The following is a 20,551-nucleotide window of genomic DNA, read 5'->3' on the forward strand; positions in this document are numbered from 1 at the left end:
GAATCCTGAAAGAAAAAAAATGGGTTCAGTGTCCCTTTAACGTGGTGATCTTGCACCAGATTCAATCCAGCTCTGAAAAGAGACGAATAGCAATTACTTCCGCATTCGGATCCTAATGTAGGATCGGAATGCACAAGTCTAATAAATATTAACCATATACCAGAGCAAAAAATGCTACTTGCGTTTTTATGCTAGGCCCATAGTTTCCAACAAGCAATAATGAAAAAAGAAAATAATATAGCATGTTGAAGCTTTATATCATTTTATGTCCCTGTAAAACTAAAAAATTGAATGGTCAAACATGTTTTAAATGTGCATTTAAAGGGAAATTTAAAGGATCACTCAATGTAGTAGGATTGCATAATTAACAAGTGCATAATAAAAGAAAATGCATTAACACCTACTCTGAATTTCAAATAAGCAGTAGATTTTTGTTCTGACAAATTTTATTTTTTTCTCCCATTTTCCGTCCCCCTGTATCATGTGACAGTCATTAGCCAATCACAGACTAGTATACGTATACCCTGTGAGCTTGTGCATATACTTAGTAGGATCTTGTTCCCCAGAAAGTGTGTATATAAAAAAGACTGTGTAAAATTTGATAATGGAAGTAAATTGGAAAATGTCTTTAAAACTGCATGCTCTTTCTGAATCATAAAAGTTTATTTTGACTTGATGTCCCTTTAAGGAGTAACTTAAAATCTGAATGAATTATAATAGAAAGTTGTTGTAAGAGATTTCCTATTTCAGGTGTTTCCTTTTTGCCACTAATCTTGTTATTTAGTAGAGGCTGTGAAAACTGTATCCTAAGGTATTTATTTAAAGGAAGCTACTTTCCTGTAGGCTGCATTGTGTTATTTCCTATTTATTTAAGAAATGTATGAGAGATTCATTTTCTGAGATATATTTTTTGTTATAATAATGTTAATAACCTTTTTATTTTACTGTATGAAAAAATATATTTTGTTTTATTAGCAGTTAAACTTATTTTACTATCTTAACTGATTGGGATCGGCTTAGATAAAAGGAATTTACCAAAGTGCTGGAAGGAAATATAATTTACCAAGATAATACCTGGAACCAGAAATTAAGCCAGTTTGGTAGATTCATTGAATAAGAATTTAGCATTATTCAAATAGACACAATAGGTGTTTTCAAGTTACACTCCATTGAAAAAGTGATTTCTTAAAGGGGCATTAAAGTAATTTTGTTTTGTATACATCAGAAATTAAAGGGACATGAAACCTACATTTTTCTTTCTAAATTCAGACAGAGTATACAATGTTTAACAAGTTTACAATTTACTTCTATTATCAAATTTGTTTCATTATCGTGGTATCGTTTGTTGAAGTAGCAGCAATGCACTACTGAGAGCTAGCTGAACACATCTGGTAAATCAATGAGAAGAGGCAAATATATGCAGCCATCAATCAGCAGCTAGCCCCCAGTAGTGCATTTCTGCTTCTGAGCCTACCTAGGTATGTTTTTCAACAAAGGATACCAAGAAAAATAAGCAGATTGTATAAAAGAAGTAAATTAAAAAGTTGTTTAAGAATGCATTCTCTGTCTGAATCATTAAAGAACAATTTATGATAATCACTGCATTACAAAAGGTTATCATAATTTAAATTACAAAAAAAACCCATGTAAAATAAGTAATGAAAGTGCTTTGCAAAGTCCCCTCCCCTCCACACTATATATAATTTAACATTTTACTCCAGATTACAAGTGAAACAATATTTAAGGCTCCTGCTTTCTACTTATATCTCAGGGTATTTTTCTAAAATATATATCTATACCTATATATATAATTATATATAGGTATAGATATATACAGATATATATAGGAATATCTATTTATAAATACAAAGAACATATTCTGCTCTGTGCAGAACATTGGAAGTGAAATATTTACAGTAAATACATAAACACCATTAAATATAAATATTGCATAAATATGTTTTTACATGTTTTCATCTACTTAACTGCAAAGGGCTCCAAAACACTTATATATACGTACACATATGTATTTATGTGTATTATAAGTGTAGATATATATATATATATATATATATATATATGAGCCCATATAGCTTTTTAATGCAATTGTTTTAATCATTTTTATTTGATAGCATTAATATGAGTGCAACTGTACTCTTTAATGAATTTTTATGCATTTTGTGACACTTTTTTGTTTTGTAAAACAGTTTACCAGAGCTCTAGGGTAAATCGCGATTTCACTCACATGTTTACGTTCAACTTGTAATACAAGCGCTACACCCAAAGCGCGCAGTGCGCCTCCTCAGAGCAGGCGTACAGGTTATGGAGCAGCGGTCTTTAGACGGTGCTTCAAGCTCCATACAGAATTTGATAGATATACCCCCCAAATCTCAATCTTTTTGCGTTGATTTCATAGTGATCAAAATAAGAAGCACACAATAATTCTCTTTTTATTCTAAACTGATATTGTATAAATGTATATTCCAATACTACACTACTCACTACATCTATGGTTAATCCAGTATTTGTCTCAAATTAATACAGTGGGAAAATACACACTAATTTATATTTTATTGTTCATCTTTTTATTTAGGAATGAGTGACTTGTACAAAAAATGTAGAACATGTTTAATTTCCAATGCAATCTAAATAATACTGAAATGTTATTCTGTCTTTTTTTTTTAACTTCTATTATCTTTCTAGTTAAACATCATGTATGTAGTTATATATTATGTGGTCGATTTAACAAGGGCCGAATGCCCCCTGATCCCCCTGTTTCCGTGCGAGCCTTCAGCAAATCATGTCCGCCCTCCATTGGATAATTCGGCCCCTGTATGTTGTTTCCCCCCACAGCTTTCATTTCACAATAGCTTTTATTAATTTAAAATTATATTTTAAAGAAATGTAATAAAGTTTTTTTTTTTTTAAAGATTTGTGTCGCTTTTTCTTTACAAAACTTCTCAAGCGTTTACTTTGATTCTATAAAGCCTCAGTTCACCTTTCAAAAACAGCATTACAATTGTGTGTTCAAAATGATTCCTGAAATACTCCCATAGAATGTCACCAGGTTCAGAATGGTAATATAATATAATATTTTGTTGCTGAACTCAACTTCATTTGCCATTTTTGTGTCTTGATTAGATGACTCAGGTTTATTAGAGACCATGAAGACGGCCCCAGTGGAGCACTATCCAATTGTTGGAATATTTAAACAAAAAGTGATTTTTTTTTAGAGCAAATAAGCATTAAAGTGAATGTAAATTTTGATGCTAAAGTGCCCGTTTATTAAAAATTTGATTAAAAACAGGGACACTTTAATTAATCAAAATTTACATTTCACTCCTGTTATGAAAAAATACTTACCTTTTAAACTTCTCAGCCGCTCCAGCTTCCCCCGGTCATCGCAAAGCCATTTCTGACATCAGAAATGTTGCATCGGTCATCCTCCAATCCCAGCTTCCCCCCCTGGGGAATCAGTGTCTGATTCGAAGCCGTGTTTGGAGGAAGCCGGTTCCTCATTTTAGACCCAGGAAGAGGCTTTGCGACAGCTGTCAAGATTAAAAGGTAAGTATTTTTTCACGACACGAGTGAAATGTAAATTTTGATTAATTAAAGTGCCCCTGTTTTTAATCAAATTTTTAAAAACCGAGCACTTTAGCATCAAAATTTACATTTGCTTTAACATTAAAATTTGGAGTCACTTTCAAATATAATTTTTTTTAAATGCTCGGTTATCACAATAAAATATTTTGAATTTACCATAATTTTCACTGTCAATTGTAGATTAAATGGATGTTACGCAATACCATGTGAGGCAAAGTGAGCACAGCAGCAAGCAAGCGGTACAAATTTCCAAAGAAGCATTGCAGTGTGTGAACATTTTTTTTTTTTTGGAGAACAAAGTCTATCGATATGAAAAATTATCTAAAGCACTGTAAAATTATTAGCGGAATTATTAGGTAGAATATAATTTATAGTACTCAGCCTCAAGATTCTATAGAAGGCTAAAATGTGTAGGATACATAAAACTTAATTCATTAAGAGATGATACAAATTTGGAAACATAAAAAACAAATAATTTGTGCTCTTTGTAATGGTGTTGGTAATTATATGGATTTGATTAAAAAAATACAATTGTCTCCCATATTGCTGAGTAAATCAAAAGTATGTTATGTACAACAAGATCAGGGAATGGGAAGCTGTGAAAAATGGAGAGATCATATAAATAAACCAGGACTATGGTCCCCATTTATGAAGCTGCATGCAGACAAGCTTCTCATCAAGAGAACCTGTCTGCAAACATTCTGTCCTTGGGATTAGCATCCGCTGCCGAAATCAAAGCGCGCAACCTTGCCCTCTGCTCGCATGCAACCAATTGTGTACGAGCAGGGCTTGTCAGTCATCCTGGATGAACAAGTCCGAACTGTTTGACATTTCCAACCTCTGAGGTTAGGGGCACATTAAGAAGCAGTTGCTGATGAACTTTCAGTTACAGGACCTCATGAGCGAGCCTGCTCCAATGCAGCTCAGAAGCTTTGTAAATGGGGACCAACATATGTAATAAAAATGATAAGTCCCGATGGTAAAACAAAAAAAACACTCCCCTGTTAAGTATGTAGGTCACATGAATAGAAACCATTAGGAAGTAGGCAGTGATATATAAATAGAAATTTTTAATATAAGAAGGATCCGTTTCATGATTAAGATACAGCATGCAATTTTAATCAACTTTCTAATTTACTCCCATTATCAATTTTTCTTTGTTCTCTTGCTATCTTTATTTGAAAAAGCAGGAATCTTTACTAAGGAGCCAGCCCATTTTTGGTTCAGCACCTGGGTTGCGCTTGCTGATTGGTGGCTATATGTAGCAAAAAATCAGCAAGCACTATAAATATATAAATAAAAATTGGGATGTACCTTTATAGTCAAAGGGTTATTGTCAGATTTAATCTCCATCGAGGCACTAGGCAAGGATGCCCTTTATCTCCTCTTCTCTTCAATATTTCTCTGGAACCCTTAGCAATTCTATTGAGACAACAATTGAAAGGTATCCAAATAGTAGGACAGAATATTGTCCTTTCTTTATATGCAGATTATCTATTAATATACCTAAGTAGTTTGGAAGAGACTTTACCGACCTTGATAGCTATTATATCACAATTTGGTTCCATATCAGCATACAAAATCAATATCAAGAAATTGGAACTCTTATGGTTAAACAAACCAGTTAAACTTTCCTGTAATCATCCCTTTAAAGAAGTCCAACAAATAAAATATCTGGGAGTTATATTAACCAAGGACCCACAAAAATGCTACGATAGTAATTTTACCAAATTTTTAATAGAATGTAAAAGAAATACAATAGAGTGGATGAACCTTCCAATTTCTGTCACGGCCCAAGTAATGTTAATCAAAATAATCCTGTTTCCAAAACTATTATATCTGCTCCAAAATATCTCGCTTCTCTTTAGAAAAGCAGATTTGACCAGTTTCAATCAAGCATGTACAAAATTTATCTGGAACAGGAAAAGACCACGAATTGACATAAATAAATTGATGCAACCCAATGAAGCAGCTGGTTTAGTCTTTCCAAACATTAAGTTTTACAATTTAGCTGCTTTACTTAAATTTGCAATATACTGAATTACTGATCAGGAATATGTAACTTTTTTCCAATGTGAAACCGGGATGTTAGCTCCATATGATCTTAAAGCTTTATTACATTGCCCCCAATACATGCTGCGGAGTAAAATAATCAATCTGATTTCCTTCAAAAGCATAATATTGGCGTGGAAAAAACTATTGCCTAGAGATTATTATTAATACTTTTTGTACAGAATTTTTACCAATTATTAGAAATCCTGCATTTGAACCTGGTTTTACACATAGGGTCTTTGTGCAATAGAAGACCAAAGGTTTAACACAGATTAAACAATTTCTATCACCAGATTTATCTATCAAATCCTTCCAGAATATTGCAATGCAATTTAGCTTGTCTAAATGTGACTTCTTTGCTTTTCTACAAATCAGACATTATATTAACAAGCTACTAAAATTATATAATGCAGATTGGTCTTTGGGGCCATTAGATATTAGCATCAAATTATATCAAGGGGGAGTACATTCAATCTCACATATATATGGTCTAATTAACTCAAATTTGAATCTAAAACAAATAGAGGAGATTCAAACTAGATGGCAAAAAGATTTTCCCGACATCACTAGTAAAATGTACAAGATAATTTAAAAATAATAAATAAAGCTTGGATATCAACGATGTGGCATGAATCACATTTAAAATTGATAAATAGAACATACATAACAGCATATAGCCTTAAGAAGTGGTATAAGATAAATCAAGGCTGTCCTAAATGTAACGCACAGGCAGCGGATACCCTCCATTACTTTTGGTTATGCCCTAAAATAGATACATTATGGTCCCAAATAAACTACTGGCTAAAAATAACATTATTAATGGAAAATGGGATTGCTACTCAACATGTCTTCTTTTTAATTAAATATTCGCAGCAATATAGGAATACCGACTTGCTCAGTGTAATAATATTAGTAACTCGGAACCTTATCCTTAAGAATTGGAAATCTCACAGAGTTTCTAAATGTGCTGAGTGCAAAAAGGCATATATAACGCAGTTTATCATGGAACAATTTGCTATGCAATATCCTACAGATCTACAATTTTTTTATTTTTTTTTAATAAATGTACAGTATTCATTAAGGCTCTCCCAGAAAATGTACAATCTCAATTAGTTTCAGTAATACTGAATATGTGTTACAAAATGTCTTTGCAGGCCACTTTCCAGAGAATTGGGCAAATCGGTAGATTTAAGATTGGGTGGAGGGAGCGAGAGAGAGACTGACCCAGTCACACACCCTCTTTCTTTCTTTCTTTCTTTCTTTCTTTCTTTCTTTCTTTCTTTCCTTCTTTCTCTCCTTCTTTCTTTCCTTCTTTCTTTCCTTCTTTCTTTCCTTCTTTCTTTCCTTCTTTCTTTCCTTCTTTCTTTCCTTCTTTCTTTCCTTCTTTCTTTCCTTCTTTTTCTTTCCCTTGCAGAGAGGTTATTGTATAAGCTAGTATATTGTGACATAGTAGATATGTAAATGTTCACTACGCTTGAATTTTCTTTCCCCTTTTGTTTTCTTTGGATTTATGTCAGAGGAAGAATGATCCTCTATATTTTTTCTTTTTTATTTACTGTGCATGAGATATTCTGAAATTTAATTAAAATGTATTTAAATAAAAAAAAAAGAATGTACCTTTAGTGGCTTACTGCAAGTCATATGATCTTATGTGGCCAAATAGCAAATACATTGTGTGGGTGGTAAGTATATAGTTTGTTTCTTGGCTGTATATACAAGCAGCTATACACTTATTTTATTCTTGTACGTGGGTCAGATTATTGATGCCAGGTGGGTATAAATATATTTATTTATCTTGTATTCTGGTTTTGCATATTGAATAAGTATAAATAATGATAAATAGATTATAAAAAAAGAATAATCAGTTTAAATTGTTGTATCTTGGACTAAATTCAGTACCCCCTTAAGAACCCCTTAAAGACCATCGCTGGTCTTTCCAAGGGGATTGTGCAATTAATAGTTCGGTCTCACGGCCAGTAGTGAGACTGTGCTATTTCCAATGACAAGAAGGGAGGGTATAATACCTTGGTCACAGTGCAAAAACCCTTTGTGACTGGTGACATACATGGTACATTGCGGTTGTTAAGGGAATAAAAAAGTAAAAGGTACAGTAAAGTCAAAATTAAACATTCCTGGTTTTGACAGAACTGTAAATTTTAAACATCTTTCCAATTTACATCTACTATCAAATTTTCTTTGTTCCGTTAGTCTCCTTTGTTGAAGAGTAAATCTAGGTAGACTCATAGGAGCTAAGGTTAGCATTTTATGTAGAAGTGTTTGCGACATTGTATAACACTGCTACAAAAAGTGTTGCAAAACACTGCTGCATAAAGTACTAAAGACACTTGTACACTCTTTAGCTCTTATGAGCATACCTAGGTTTTCTCTTCAACAAAGGATACTAAATTCGAAACTTGCTTAAAATTACATGCTGTATCTGAATTATGATAGCTAAACAAATCTGATGGGAACAGAAACATATACCACAAAGTACACATATTACATTCCTGAAACTTGCAGGAATACACTGGAAATGACAACACATAATTTTCCTTATTATGATTGTAATTTATTTGTAAAGTGCCACCATAGTTCACAGCAAAGAGTATATGATCACTTCACTGAATTATACAGTACATTACAATTGACAATGCAAGAACTCTCCCCCAAAAAGCTTACAATCTAGAAGTATAGTGGAGTTGTAGTAATCACCACTTAGGCATATTGCCCTGCTCACCCACATCACACACATCAGTTATCTGGATTGATAGGCTTGTAATGAAATGCCATTTGCCCAAAATTGAATTATATTTTTAAGGCTGCAATGCATTTTGACCCCTTAGTGTTTTGTACAAACATAAAAAACAGTGAAAATATTATTAAACTAGTTTTGGATCCTCCAGGGTTCAGCTTATTTCTAGTTGATTTAAAAGGTGCATCTTTATAAGCAACCTGAAATATCAGCAGTCTGTCTCCTTCATGCTTCTGCAAGTCAGATGGAGGTGTTGGCAGATGTTCTACAATAGAGAGGAAATGCCAACGGAATAGCTTTCAAGCCTGATTCGATATTGGCTGATTCATTGGATGTGTTAAAGTTTCCTGTGAGACCTTTGTAAGTAATTTGGTGACAGAGAACAGAATGCCGGTGAATCAGTTGTAAAATGCAAACAGGATTTCTCTGTTTCTGCTATGAATGTATGATTATTTTGAATGGCTGCCAAACTTGCTCACAGAGCTTAGCAAAAAATAAACAAAGAAAACACAATGAGGGTGGCCAGGGAACATTCTCAAATCCCCAACTTTCATCTGTTAAGTGCTAAATAGACAAGAGGGCAATATTCAAATTTTAGTGAATAAAAATGTGGAAAGTTGTATGTGTTCATGTAGAACGTCTTGGTAGTCTGTGTGTATATTTTGTTGCTTTTCTATCCATCTGTATTTCATGTCTAGGTGTGTGTCTAGCTCTGAGTTCTTGGTATTGCTACAGTTTGAGATCTGTGTACTGCTGTCCTTGCTCTACTTTGCATTCATTTTAAAACCAGGGAGATTAAAGCCTCACCTAGAAATTCCTTGTCTGTACCCTGAACAACCTGACCACGCCCCTGAGGACCCTGCCAAAGTACCTGGGCTATTTCCCCTAGACAATCATGCGTACCAGACTCCAGGTCCCTGTTTTAGAAAGCAAATGGAAGTATAGTCTGGCTGTATTTGTATTTGTTTTCTTTTCTACCAATGTTCAAATCTGGCCTTCCTAAATATGGGATCACATTTGAAATTCTTACTTGCATGCCCAAATAACACATTTTGTTATATTAAAAATATTTCTTTACAAATCATTTCTTCATAAAACATATGATGTTGCCTATGCTTGTAGATTATTTGTCTCCTTCCTGATGGAATAGATGGATGATGAAGAAGAGGAAAGGTGAAGATTCGCAGCATGGGCGTTATAGCCACACACTGTAACATTATGTGCTCCTCATTAGTAACAGTAACATTCTGTGCATCTTCTGCAATTACTTTTTGCATCATGGGATAATAAGAAGTCTCAGATTCTCATTAACAGAGTTGAAAGCATTCATTTCTTTGCTTTTTTACATTTGAGAGAAATTGAACTCCTATTTTTTGACATTGAATTCACCCCTTTTCATTTATTTAAACAAATGTAATAATAAAAATGTTCCTTATTCAGTTGCCTGCAATGCATTGTTAAAATTGCAACCAAGTGCTTAAAGGGATATGATACCCAAAATGTTTATTTTGTCATTCAGACAGAACAAACCATTTAAAAAAAAAAGTTTCCAATTTACTTCTATTATAAAATTTGCTTGTTCCTATGATATTGTGTGTTGAAGAGATACCTAGGTAGGCACCTGGAGCAATACAGGAAAGAGTGCTGCCATCTACTGCTCTTGCAAATGGATAACATTCTTGCAAAACTGCTGCAATATAGTTCTCCAGAAATGGGCCGGCTCCTAAGCATACAACCCTGCTTTTTAAGCAAAAAGATAACTAGAGAACAAAGGAAATTGTTAATAGAAGTAAATTAGAAAGATGCTTAAAATTACATGCTCTGTCTGAATCGTAAAATTTGTTTTTTTTGGGTTTCATATCCCTTAAAGGGACAGTCTAGTCAAAATTAAACTTTCATGATTCAGATAGGGCATGCAATTTTAAACAACTTTCCAATTTACTTCTATTATTTAATTTGCTCAATTCTTTAGATATCCTTTGTTGAAGAAATAGCAATGCACATGTGTTAGCCAATCACACAAGACCTCTAGGTGCAGCAACCAATCAGCAGCTACTGACATATCTAGATATGCTTTTCAGCAAGTGATATCAAGAGAATGAAGCAAATTAGATAATAGAAGTAATAGAAAGTTGTTTAAAATGACATGATCTTTCTAAATCACAAAAGAAAAAAAATTGGCTTTCATGTCCCTTTAAGGACATCTTTTTCACACAAACACACAGCACAGCCATATATACACGCACATGCACAGATACCTAGCATAGCCATGCACACACATATATACAGTATATAAATAGGTGTATATATATATAATGTTACGGGTGAAGTCAGAAATGCTAGGATTACCCAAGCAACTGTGGGTAAAGTCTGATGTACTGTAATTCCCCATTCTACACAATGTTTTAACATTTTTGCCACACCGATCCTCTGGCATCCACACCAAGTGAACCTTTACCCCCCTTGAACCCTCCAGCTTTGCCCCCCTTGAAAACCCTAGGCTGAGGCAAAAAAGATAGTGAAGATGGGGGAATTACAGTGCATCGTATATATGTTTGATGCAGTGACTCGAGCGGTCTGAGGGGATTTATGATCTTACATCAGGCTTTACCCACCGCCGCTTGGGTAATCCTAGCATTACCTGGGTAATGTGCAATTCAATACTTACCTTAATTGCTGATAAACAATATGCACATAAAAATGTCCCTTAAATTGCCAAATCCATGAAGATCAAATTCTGCATATTTCACTTAAATGGCTGCCCTCACAAAATTATGCTTTTCACGTGAATAACTTAGAATACTGAACCAATTTACTTCAGATTTTCAAAATTTGCTATGTGCTGGGTGACTATCATTTCCTCATTTCATGCACTCAAAAGCTACATTTGAAAATCAATATTTAACATGGAGCACAACACAAACCTAAACTATAGCAGTAGAAAACATATATATAAAGTGATGCTACTTACAACATAACATTTACTTTACACTTTCACTATGTGCCTTAGGAGAAGCTATGACTAACTTTACAAAGCAGAAATATATTATTCTGAGTTATAAAGCGGAACATTTATTGTAATCTTTAACTGGCAGTGAGGCGAAAGATGAGGAAGTACTAGCCATATTTAGAAAATGTGGTAAAATCATGGAAAAGCAACGCAGCCTTAAAGAATATTGCACATCTCTTGCATTTGTGTACATTTTACTTGTCTCATGAACCTTAAAGTGGAGGTCAATTTCGATGAATTAGTGTCCAGTTTTTAATAATCCTATTAAAAACAAGGGCACTTTAATTCATCAAAATTGACATTTCACTAGTTTTCTTCAAAAACGTACCTTTTAATCCTGACAGCCGCTGCAGCGCTTCCTCCGCCCGTCGCAAGCCCTCTTTGCGGCTCCGAAATGACGAATCCGGCTACCTCCAATCATGGCGTTGCCTCAGGCCATGATTCCCCCGTGGTGGGAAAGCTGTGATTGAAGGTAGCCGGATTCGTCATTTCTGACGTATGAAGAGGCTTCCGACAGCCGGGGCAATCGCTAGAGTCAGGATTAAAATATAAGTTTTTTAAGAAAACGAGTGAAATGTCAATTTTGATGAATTAAAGTGCCCCTGTTTTTAATAGGATTATTAAAAACCGGGCACTAATTTATTGAAATTGACCTTCACTTTTAAGAGGACAATTAAAGTATGTAACTTGCAAATACATTTTTTACTAAACATTATTCATGTTTGCTTGATCACAGCACAAATTCTGACCTTAAATGGACACTGAACCCAATTTTTTTTCTTGCGTGATTAAGATAGAGCATGCAATTTTAAGCAACTTTCTAATTTACTCCTATTATCACATTTTCTTCATTCTCTTGGTATCTTTAATTGAAATGCAAGAATGTAAGTTTAGATGCCAGCCCAATTTTGGTGAACAACCTGGGTTATTCATGCTGATTGGTGGATTAATTTACCCACCAATAAACAAATGCTGTCTTGTGAAATGCTTGTGTAATGTTAAATGCTGACAGCGTATGCTGTCAGCATTTAGCGATGCCGGGCGGACATGATTCGCTACAGCCCCCTGACTGGTCAGAGAGTTGGCGGTGGCATGCGTTGCTTTAGTGAAAACTTGTGTCATGCAAGCCACCGCTGACTCTCTGAGATGGTGTGGTGTTTGAATGCTGGTGAATGGAGCTCTCACAGCGTGTGTTTACAACAGAACAGCAGTAATAACTTTCCCTAGAAGCATTGTTACTAATGAAGGTATAAAATGTGATTATATTTAACATTTACCTGCATCTATGCACATTTCATTTTTGACATTTCTGTCCCTTTAACAGCACATTTCCAAGACCATTTCCACTTATCTAATTGAACAGCTAAAAGGATTGATAAATCCCAGAAAATACTTTTCAAATGATTATTAAGTACCGCAAACATTTTGCAAATATAACATTGGTATTCCACATGGCCAAAACAGACTGAAATTACCCTGCAATGGGTCATATTACAAGTGGATCGCGAGCCACGATAAGCAATATCGACACCGCGCTAACTTGCACGCATATTACAAGTTGAATATAAAAATGTTTGAGCGCAAACAAAATTAGCCAGCGTCAGATTTGGCAGAGTGGATAAAATGTGCACCAAACACAACATAAAGACTTTAAAATAAAGTGTTAGGGGTCGATTTATGAAGCAGCGGATGCTGCTTCCGACCCACTCCGCTTCAGTTCCGTCTGAAGTGGAAGTTAAGAAGCAGCGGTCCTAAGATCGCTGCTCCTTAACTCGTCCTTCACCTCTGAGGTGGTGGACAGCAATCAGCCGAATCGAATACGATCGGGCTGATTGACACCACCTGCTAGCGGCCAAATCTGCAGGGGTCGGTTTTGCACCAGCAATTCACAAGAACTGCTGGTGCAATGATTTATTGATGTGCGGCGGACATGATACGATACATTGTATCATGTCTGTCCGCACAATAATAAATTGACCCCTTAAACTGATATATACACACTATCTGATAAAAAATATTCAAATAAATATTAAAGGAACAGTCTAGTCAAAATTAAACTTTCATGATTCACCTAGGGCATGTCATTTTAAAAAAACTTTCCAATTTACTTCTATCATCAAATTTACTTTGTTCTCTTGGTATTTTTTTGTTAAAAACTAAACCTAGGAGGCGCATATGCTAATTTCTAAGGCCTTGAAGGCTGCCTCTTATCTGAATGCATTTGACAGTTTTTCACAGCTAGAGGGTATTAGTTCATATGTGCCATATAGATAAAATTGTGCTCATGCCCATGGAGTTATTTATGAAAGGGCTAAAATGCAAGTCTATCAAAATAACTGAAATAAGGGGACTGTCCATTTAACAAAAAATTAAATAAGGGTTTAAAGGTATATGGTATATGACAAGGTAATTGAATGGAAAGGTATATAATGGATATATATTTATAAATATGGGTATGGGTGTATATATATATATATATATATATATATACATGTACAGTATATACACAAATATACATATATACATACATATATTCACACACACACATATATAAATTTTGTAGCCCTTTCCACTCAAATATTTCAAAACATGAAAATCAATTGTATTACATTTTAATATTTTATAATGTGTTTTACTGTGTTTGTTCTGTAAATATTTTACATTCCAATGTTCTTAACATAGTAGAAAATGTTCTTAGTATTTTTAAATATACATTGCTATATATAGCTGTATATATCTATACCTGTATACATTCATATAGATAGGTATAGACATATATTTAAAACATTTTTAATTTTATATATATATATATATATATATATATATATATATATAAAATAACATTTTCTTCTATATAAAGAACATTGGAATGTAAAATATGCATAACTACCTACGGGTTTAGCTCTGTAGGTTAGTGTTGGGTTAGTGCACAAACGATAAGTGTTAGTTGGTTTTTTTTTAAAGCGTGCCCCACGAGTTGGACACTAAGGCCTAGATTTAGAGTTCGGCGGTAAAAGGGCTGTTAACGCTCCGCGGGTTTTTTTCTGGCCGCACCATAAATTTAACTCTGGTATCGAGAGTTCAAACAAATGCTGCGTTAGGCTCCAAAAAAGGAGCGTAGAGCATTTTTACCGCAAATGCAACTCTCGATACCAGAGTTGCTTACGGACGCGGCCGGCATCAAAAACGTGCTCGTGCACGATTCTCCCATAGGAAACAATGGGGCTGTTTGAGCTGAAAAAAAACCTAACACCTGCAAAAAAGCAGCGTTCAGCTCCTAACGCAGCCCCATTGTTTCCTATGGGGAAACACTTCCTACGTCTGCACCTAACACCCTAACATGTACCCCGAGTCTAAACACCCCTAACCTTACACTTATTAACCCCTAATCTGCCGCCCCCGCTATCGCTGACCCCTGCATTACACTTTTAACCCCTAATCTGCCGCTCCGTAAACCGCCGCCACCTACGTTATCCCTATGTACCCCTAATCTGCTGCCCTAACATCGCCGACCCCTATGTTATATTTATTAACCCCTAATCTGCCCCCCACAACGTCGCCGACACCTACCTACACTTATTAACCCCTAATCTGCCGAGCGGACCTGAGCGCTACTATAATAAAGTTATTAACCCCTAATCCGCCTCACTAACCCTATCATAAATAGTATTAACCCCTAATCTGCCCTCCCTAACATCGCCGACACCTACCTTCAATTATTAACCCCTAATCTGCCGACCGGAGCTCACCGCTATTCTAATAAATGTATTAACCCCTAAAGCTAAGTCTAACCCTAACACTAACACCCCCCTAAGTTAAATATAATTTTTATCTAACGAAATAAATTAACTCTTATTAAATAAATAATTCCTATTTAAAGCTAAATACTTACCTGTAAAATACATCCTAATATAGCTACAATATAAATTATAATTATATTATAGCTATTTTAGGATTAATATTTATTTTACAGGCAACTTTGTAATTATTTTAACCAGGTACAATAGCTATTAAATAGTTAAGAACTATTTAATAGTTACCTAGTTAAAATAATTACAAATTTACCTGTAAAATAAATCCTAACCTAAGATATAATTAAACCTAACACTACCCTATCAATAAAATAATTAAATAAACTACCTACAATTACCTACAATTAACCTAACACTACACTATCAATAAATTAATTAAACACAATTGCTACAAATAAATAAAATTAAATAAACTATCTAAAGTACAAAAAATAAAAAAGAACTAAGTTACAGAAAATAATAAAATATTTACAAACATAAGAAAAATATTACAACAATTTTAAACTAATTACACCTACTCTAAGCCCCCTAATAAAATAACAAAGCCCCCCAAAATAAAAAATTCCCTACCCTATTCTAAAATACAAATATTACAAGCTCTTTTACCTTACCAGCCCTGAACAGGGCCCTTTGCGGGGCATGCCCCAAGAATTTCAGCTCTTTTGCCTGTAAAAAAAAACATACAATACCCCCCCCCCAACATTACAACCCACCACCCACATACCCCTAATCTAACCCAAACCCCCCTTAAATAAACCTAACACTACCCCCCTGATGATCTTCCTACCTTGTCTTCACCATGCCAGGTTCACCGATCCGTCCTGGCTCCAAGATCTTCATCCACCCCAAGCGGGGGCTAGACATCCACTGAAGAAGTCCAGAAGAGGGTCCAAAGTCTTCCTCCTATCCGGCAAGAAGAGGACATCCGGACCGGCAAACATCTTCTCCAAGCGGCATCTTCTATCTTCTTCCATCCGATGACGACCGGCTCCATCTTGAAGACCTCCAGCGCGGATCCATCCTCTTCTTCCGACGACTAGACGACGAATGACGGTTCCTTTAAGGGACGTCATCCAAGATGGCGTCCCTCGAATTCCGATTGGCTGATAGGATTCTATCAGCCAATCGGAATTAAGGTAGGAATTTTCTGATTGGCTGATGGAATCAGCCAATCAGAATATAGTTCAATCCGATTGGCTGATCCAATCAGCCAATCAGATTGAGCTCGCATTCTATTGGCTGTTCCGATCAGCCAATAGAATGCGAGCTCAATCTGATTGGCTGATTGGATCAGCCAATCGGATTGAACTATATTCTGATTGGCTGATTCCATCAGCCAATCAGAAAATTCCTACCTTAATTCCGATTGGCTGATAGAATCCTATCAGCCAATCGGAATTCGAGGGACGCCATCTTGGATGACGTCCCTTAAAGGAACCGTCATTCGTCGTCTAGTCGTCGGAAGAAGAGGATGGATCCGCGCTGGAGGTCTTCAAGATGGAGCCGGTCGTCATCGGATGGAAGAAGATAGAAGATGCCGCTTGGAGAAGATGTTTGCCGGTCCGGATGTCCTCTTCTTGCCGGATAGGAGGAAGACTTTGGACCCTCTTCTGGACTTCTTCAGTGGATGTCTAGCCCCCGCTTGGGGTGGATGAAGATCTTGGAGCCAGGACGGATCGGTGAACCTGGCATGGTGAAGACAAGGTAGGAAGATCATCAGGGGGGTAGTGTTAGGTTTATTTAAGGGGGGTTTGGGTTAGATTAGGGGTATGTGGGTGGTGGGTTGTAATGTTGGGGGGGGGGTATTGTATGTTTTTTTTTACAGGCAAAAGAGCTGAAATTCTTGGGGCATGCCCCGCAAAGGGCCCTGTTCAGGGCTGGTAAGGTAAAAGAGCTTGTAATATTTGTATTTTAGAATAGGGTAGGGAATTTTTTATTTTGGGGGGCTTTGTTATTTTATTAGGGGGCTTAGAGTAGGTGTAATTAGTTTAAAATTGTTGTAATATTTTTCTTATGTTTGTAAATATTTTATTATTTTCTGTAACTTAGTTCTTTTTTATTTTTTGTACTTTAGATAGTTTATTTAATTTTATTTATTTGTAGCAATTGTGTTTAATTAATTTATTGATAGTGTAGTGTTAGGTTAATTGTAGGTAATTGTAGGTAGTTTATTTAATTATTTTATTGATAGGGTAGTGTTAGGTTTAATTATATCTTAGGTTAGGATTTATTTTACAGGTAAATTTGTAATTATTTTAACTAGGTAACTATTAAATAGTTCTTAACTATTTAATAGCTATTGTACCTGGTTAAAATAATTACAAAGTTGCCTGTAAAATAAATATTAATCCTAAAATAGCTATAATATAATTATAATTTATATTGTAGCTATATTAGGATGTATTTTACAGGTAAGTATTTAGCTTTAAATAGGAATTATTTATTTAATAAGAGTTAATTTATTTCGTTAGATAAAAATTATATTTAACTTAGGGGGGTGTTAGTGTTAGGGTTAGACTTAGCTTTAGGGGTTAATACATTTATTAGAATAGCGGTGAGCTCCGGTCGGCAGATTAGGGGTTAATAATTGAAGGTAGGTGTCGGCGATGTTAGGGAGGGCAGATTAGGGGTTAATACTATTTATGATAGGGTTAGTGAGGCGGATTAGGGGTTAATAACTTTATTATAGTAGCGCTCAGGTCCGCTCGGCAGATTAGGGGTTAATAAGTGTAGGTAGGTGTCGGCGACGTTGTGGGGGGCAGATTAGGGGTTAATAAATATAACATAGGGGTCGGCGATGTTAGGGGTAGCAGATTAGGGGTACATAGGGATAACGTAGGTGGCGGCGATTTGCGGTCGGAAGATTAGGGGTTAATTATTTTAAGTAGCTTGCGGCGACGTTGTGGGGGGCAAGTTAGGGGTTAATAGATATAATACAGGGGTCGGCGGTGTTAGGGGCAGCAGATTAGGGGTACATAAGTATAACGTAGGTGGCGGTCGGCAGATTAGGGGTTAAAAATTTTAATCGAGTGGCGGCGATGTGGGGGGACCTCGGTTTAGGGGTACATAGGTAGTTTATGGGTGTTAGTGTACTTTAGGGTACAGTAGTTAAGAGCTTTAGAAACCGGCGTTAGCCAGAAAGCTCTTAACTCCTGCTATTTTCAGGCGGCTGGAATCTTGTCGTTAGAGCTCTAACGCTCACTGCAGAAACGACTCTAAATACCAGCGTTAGAAAGATCCCATTGAAAAGATAGGCTACGCAAATGGCGTAGGGGGATCTGCGGTATGGAAAAGTCGCGGCTGAAAAGTGAGCGTTAGACCCTTTAATCACTGACTCCAAATACCAGCGGGCGCCCAAAACCAGCGTTAGGAGCCTCTAACGCTGGTTTTGACGGCTACCGCCGAACTCTAAATCTAGGCCTAAGGGAGCACACAATGATTGGAGGAAGCGGGATTCTTTATCAATCTGCTAAAGAAAGCAGGAGATGCGGGCTGAGGATTGGCGTTATGTTTACCATAACTCAAAGGTAAGTATTTTTAAAAATAAGCGTCTTTGTAAACGTAAATTAATGAAAGCGCCCCTGTTTTTAAGATTTGTACTTGATACTGGGCTTTAATTCGTTAAAGTTTACAATCACTTTATGTTTTTGGGGAGAAGAAGTTAGCGAGGTTGCGATATCTGAACTCCTGAAGTTAGCACGCATTGCAAACAATTTACTTTCAACTTGTAATGCGTGCTTACCCATGCACGTTCAAAGTTTACTTCCAGCTGTGTTTGCGAGCGAACGATAGGGCTAAATAGTGCGCCATGCCTGATATTGGGTGACAATCCAATAAGTCAATTAAAGTTAAAAACTAATAATAAGCACTTTTATATTTATAGAAATTTGGGAAACCAATAATCCAACAAACGCACATGCCCCTTTTAAAATACCTTAGAGACATATACACATATCTCTATGATTTTGGAGAATAATAGGTTAATTGCACGTCAACTATTAGCATCACATCACTACACACTATTAAAAAGAGATCACTCAACATACAGCTCCTTTAATCTCTGACGTAATTGCTAAACCCACAAAATCACCATTTTGTTTTTCCTTAATCCTGCGCATTTAACTACAAAGATAACCATTTTGTGTTGTTTTCAGGAGTTAAACATTTCCTGCTTCAGGAGTATGAAGATCAGAAGCATTTTTGGATTTTGATTACTGAAAAAACACACTGACAATACCGTCCAACGTTTAAATATTATGTTATATGCAACAAGATCAGGGAACAGAAAAGTGTGAATATTAGAGAGATGTTTAATATAAAAAGATACCAGGGCAATGGCCCCCATTTATGATGATGCATATGGACCAGGTTCTCATTAAGACAACCTGTTTGCACACATTTGGGGCCTTGGGATTGGCAAGAACTGCCAGAATTTAAGCACGCAGCCCCGCCCCCTGCTCATGTCTAACCAATTGTGTACCAGCAGGGTTTATAAGTCATTCCGGAAAAGCACGCCCTAGCTATTTGACATTTCAAGCCTCTGATGTTACAGGCATATTTAGGAAGCAGCTGCTGAATAACTTTCGATTGCTGGTTCACACGATCGAGCCCGCACTGAAACAGTCTAGAAGCTACTTAAGCAGCTTCATAAATGGGGGCAAATGTATATAATAATATATTAAAAAATATAAGTCCTGATGGAAAAAAATATACTCCAGTGTTATGTATGTCACATGAATAGAAACCATTAGGAAGAATACCCTCTTTTAAATTAATGCAAAATAAGGCCGTGATATACAAATTGTACTGTTTTATTAAAATGGCACCTTGATAAAATTATGTAAATGTACTGGCTGAAAAAACAGCCTACAAACAAACTCAACTCCCTATGAAGGATGCAAATAAATATAATTATGATTGAAATTATAATGATCCCTTGCTGTATTAAAATGCTTAATACTGACATAGTAAAGCCGGTCTCTGAGTCATAATGACTAAATGGGTCAGGGGTGTTTAAGAAGCAGAATTGATGGAGGTTCAGAATTTCTATTCATAATAACTTGTGCTTAAAAGAACACGTATGAGTGAGTTACACTTATATAAACACTGTATGATAAAAATGAATAAAAAATATTAAATGTTATAATGGCTCAAAGATAGATGGTATAAGGTGTTTGAAAATAAATAGGTCTTCAAACGGCTTTAACATATATATATATATATATATATATATATATATATATATATATATATATATATACAGTATATACCAGTGACGTGCGGTGAGGTCAGAGGCTGGTGAGGCACTGGCTGTGATACGCC

General features: G+C 35.6%; 1 long non-coding RNA gene across 1 annotated transcript in view; it reads left to right on the forward strand.

Annotated features, from left to right (window-relative positions):
• The window catches only part of LOC128653840 (uncharacterized), a 105,946-nt gene extending 85,745 nt beyond the window's left edge, over positions 1-20,201 (forward strand). Inside the window, exon 3 of the long non-coding RNA XR_008401396.1 lies at positions 19,384-20,201. This is a non-coding gene — a long non-coding RNA (uncharacterized LOC128653840). The remainder of the gene's footprint in view (positions 1-19,383) is intronic.
• The last annotated feature ends 350 nt before the right edge of the window (positions 20,202-20,551 follow it).

This window comes from Bombina bombina, chromosome 1 (genome assembly GCF_027579735.1).
Source record: "Bombina bombina isolate aBomBom1 chromosome 1, aBomBom1.pri, whole genome shotgun sequence".
NCBI lineage: Eukaryota > Metazoa > Chordata > Amphibia > Anura > Bombinatoridae > Bombina > Bombina bombina.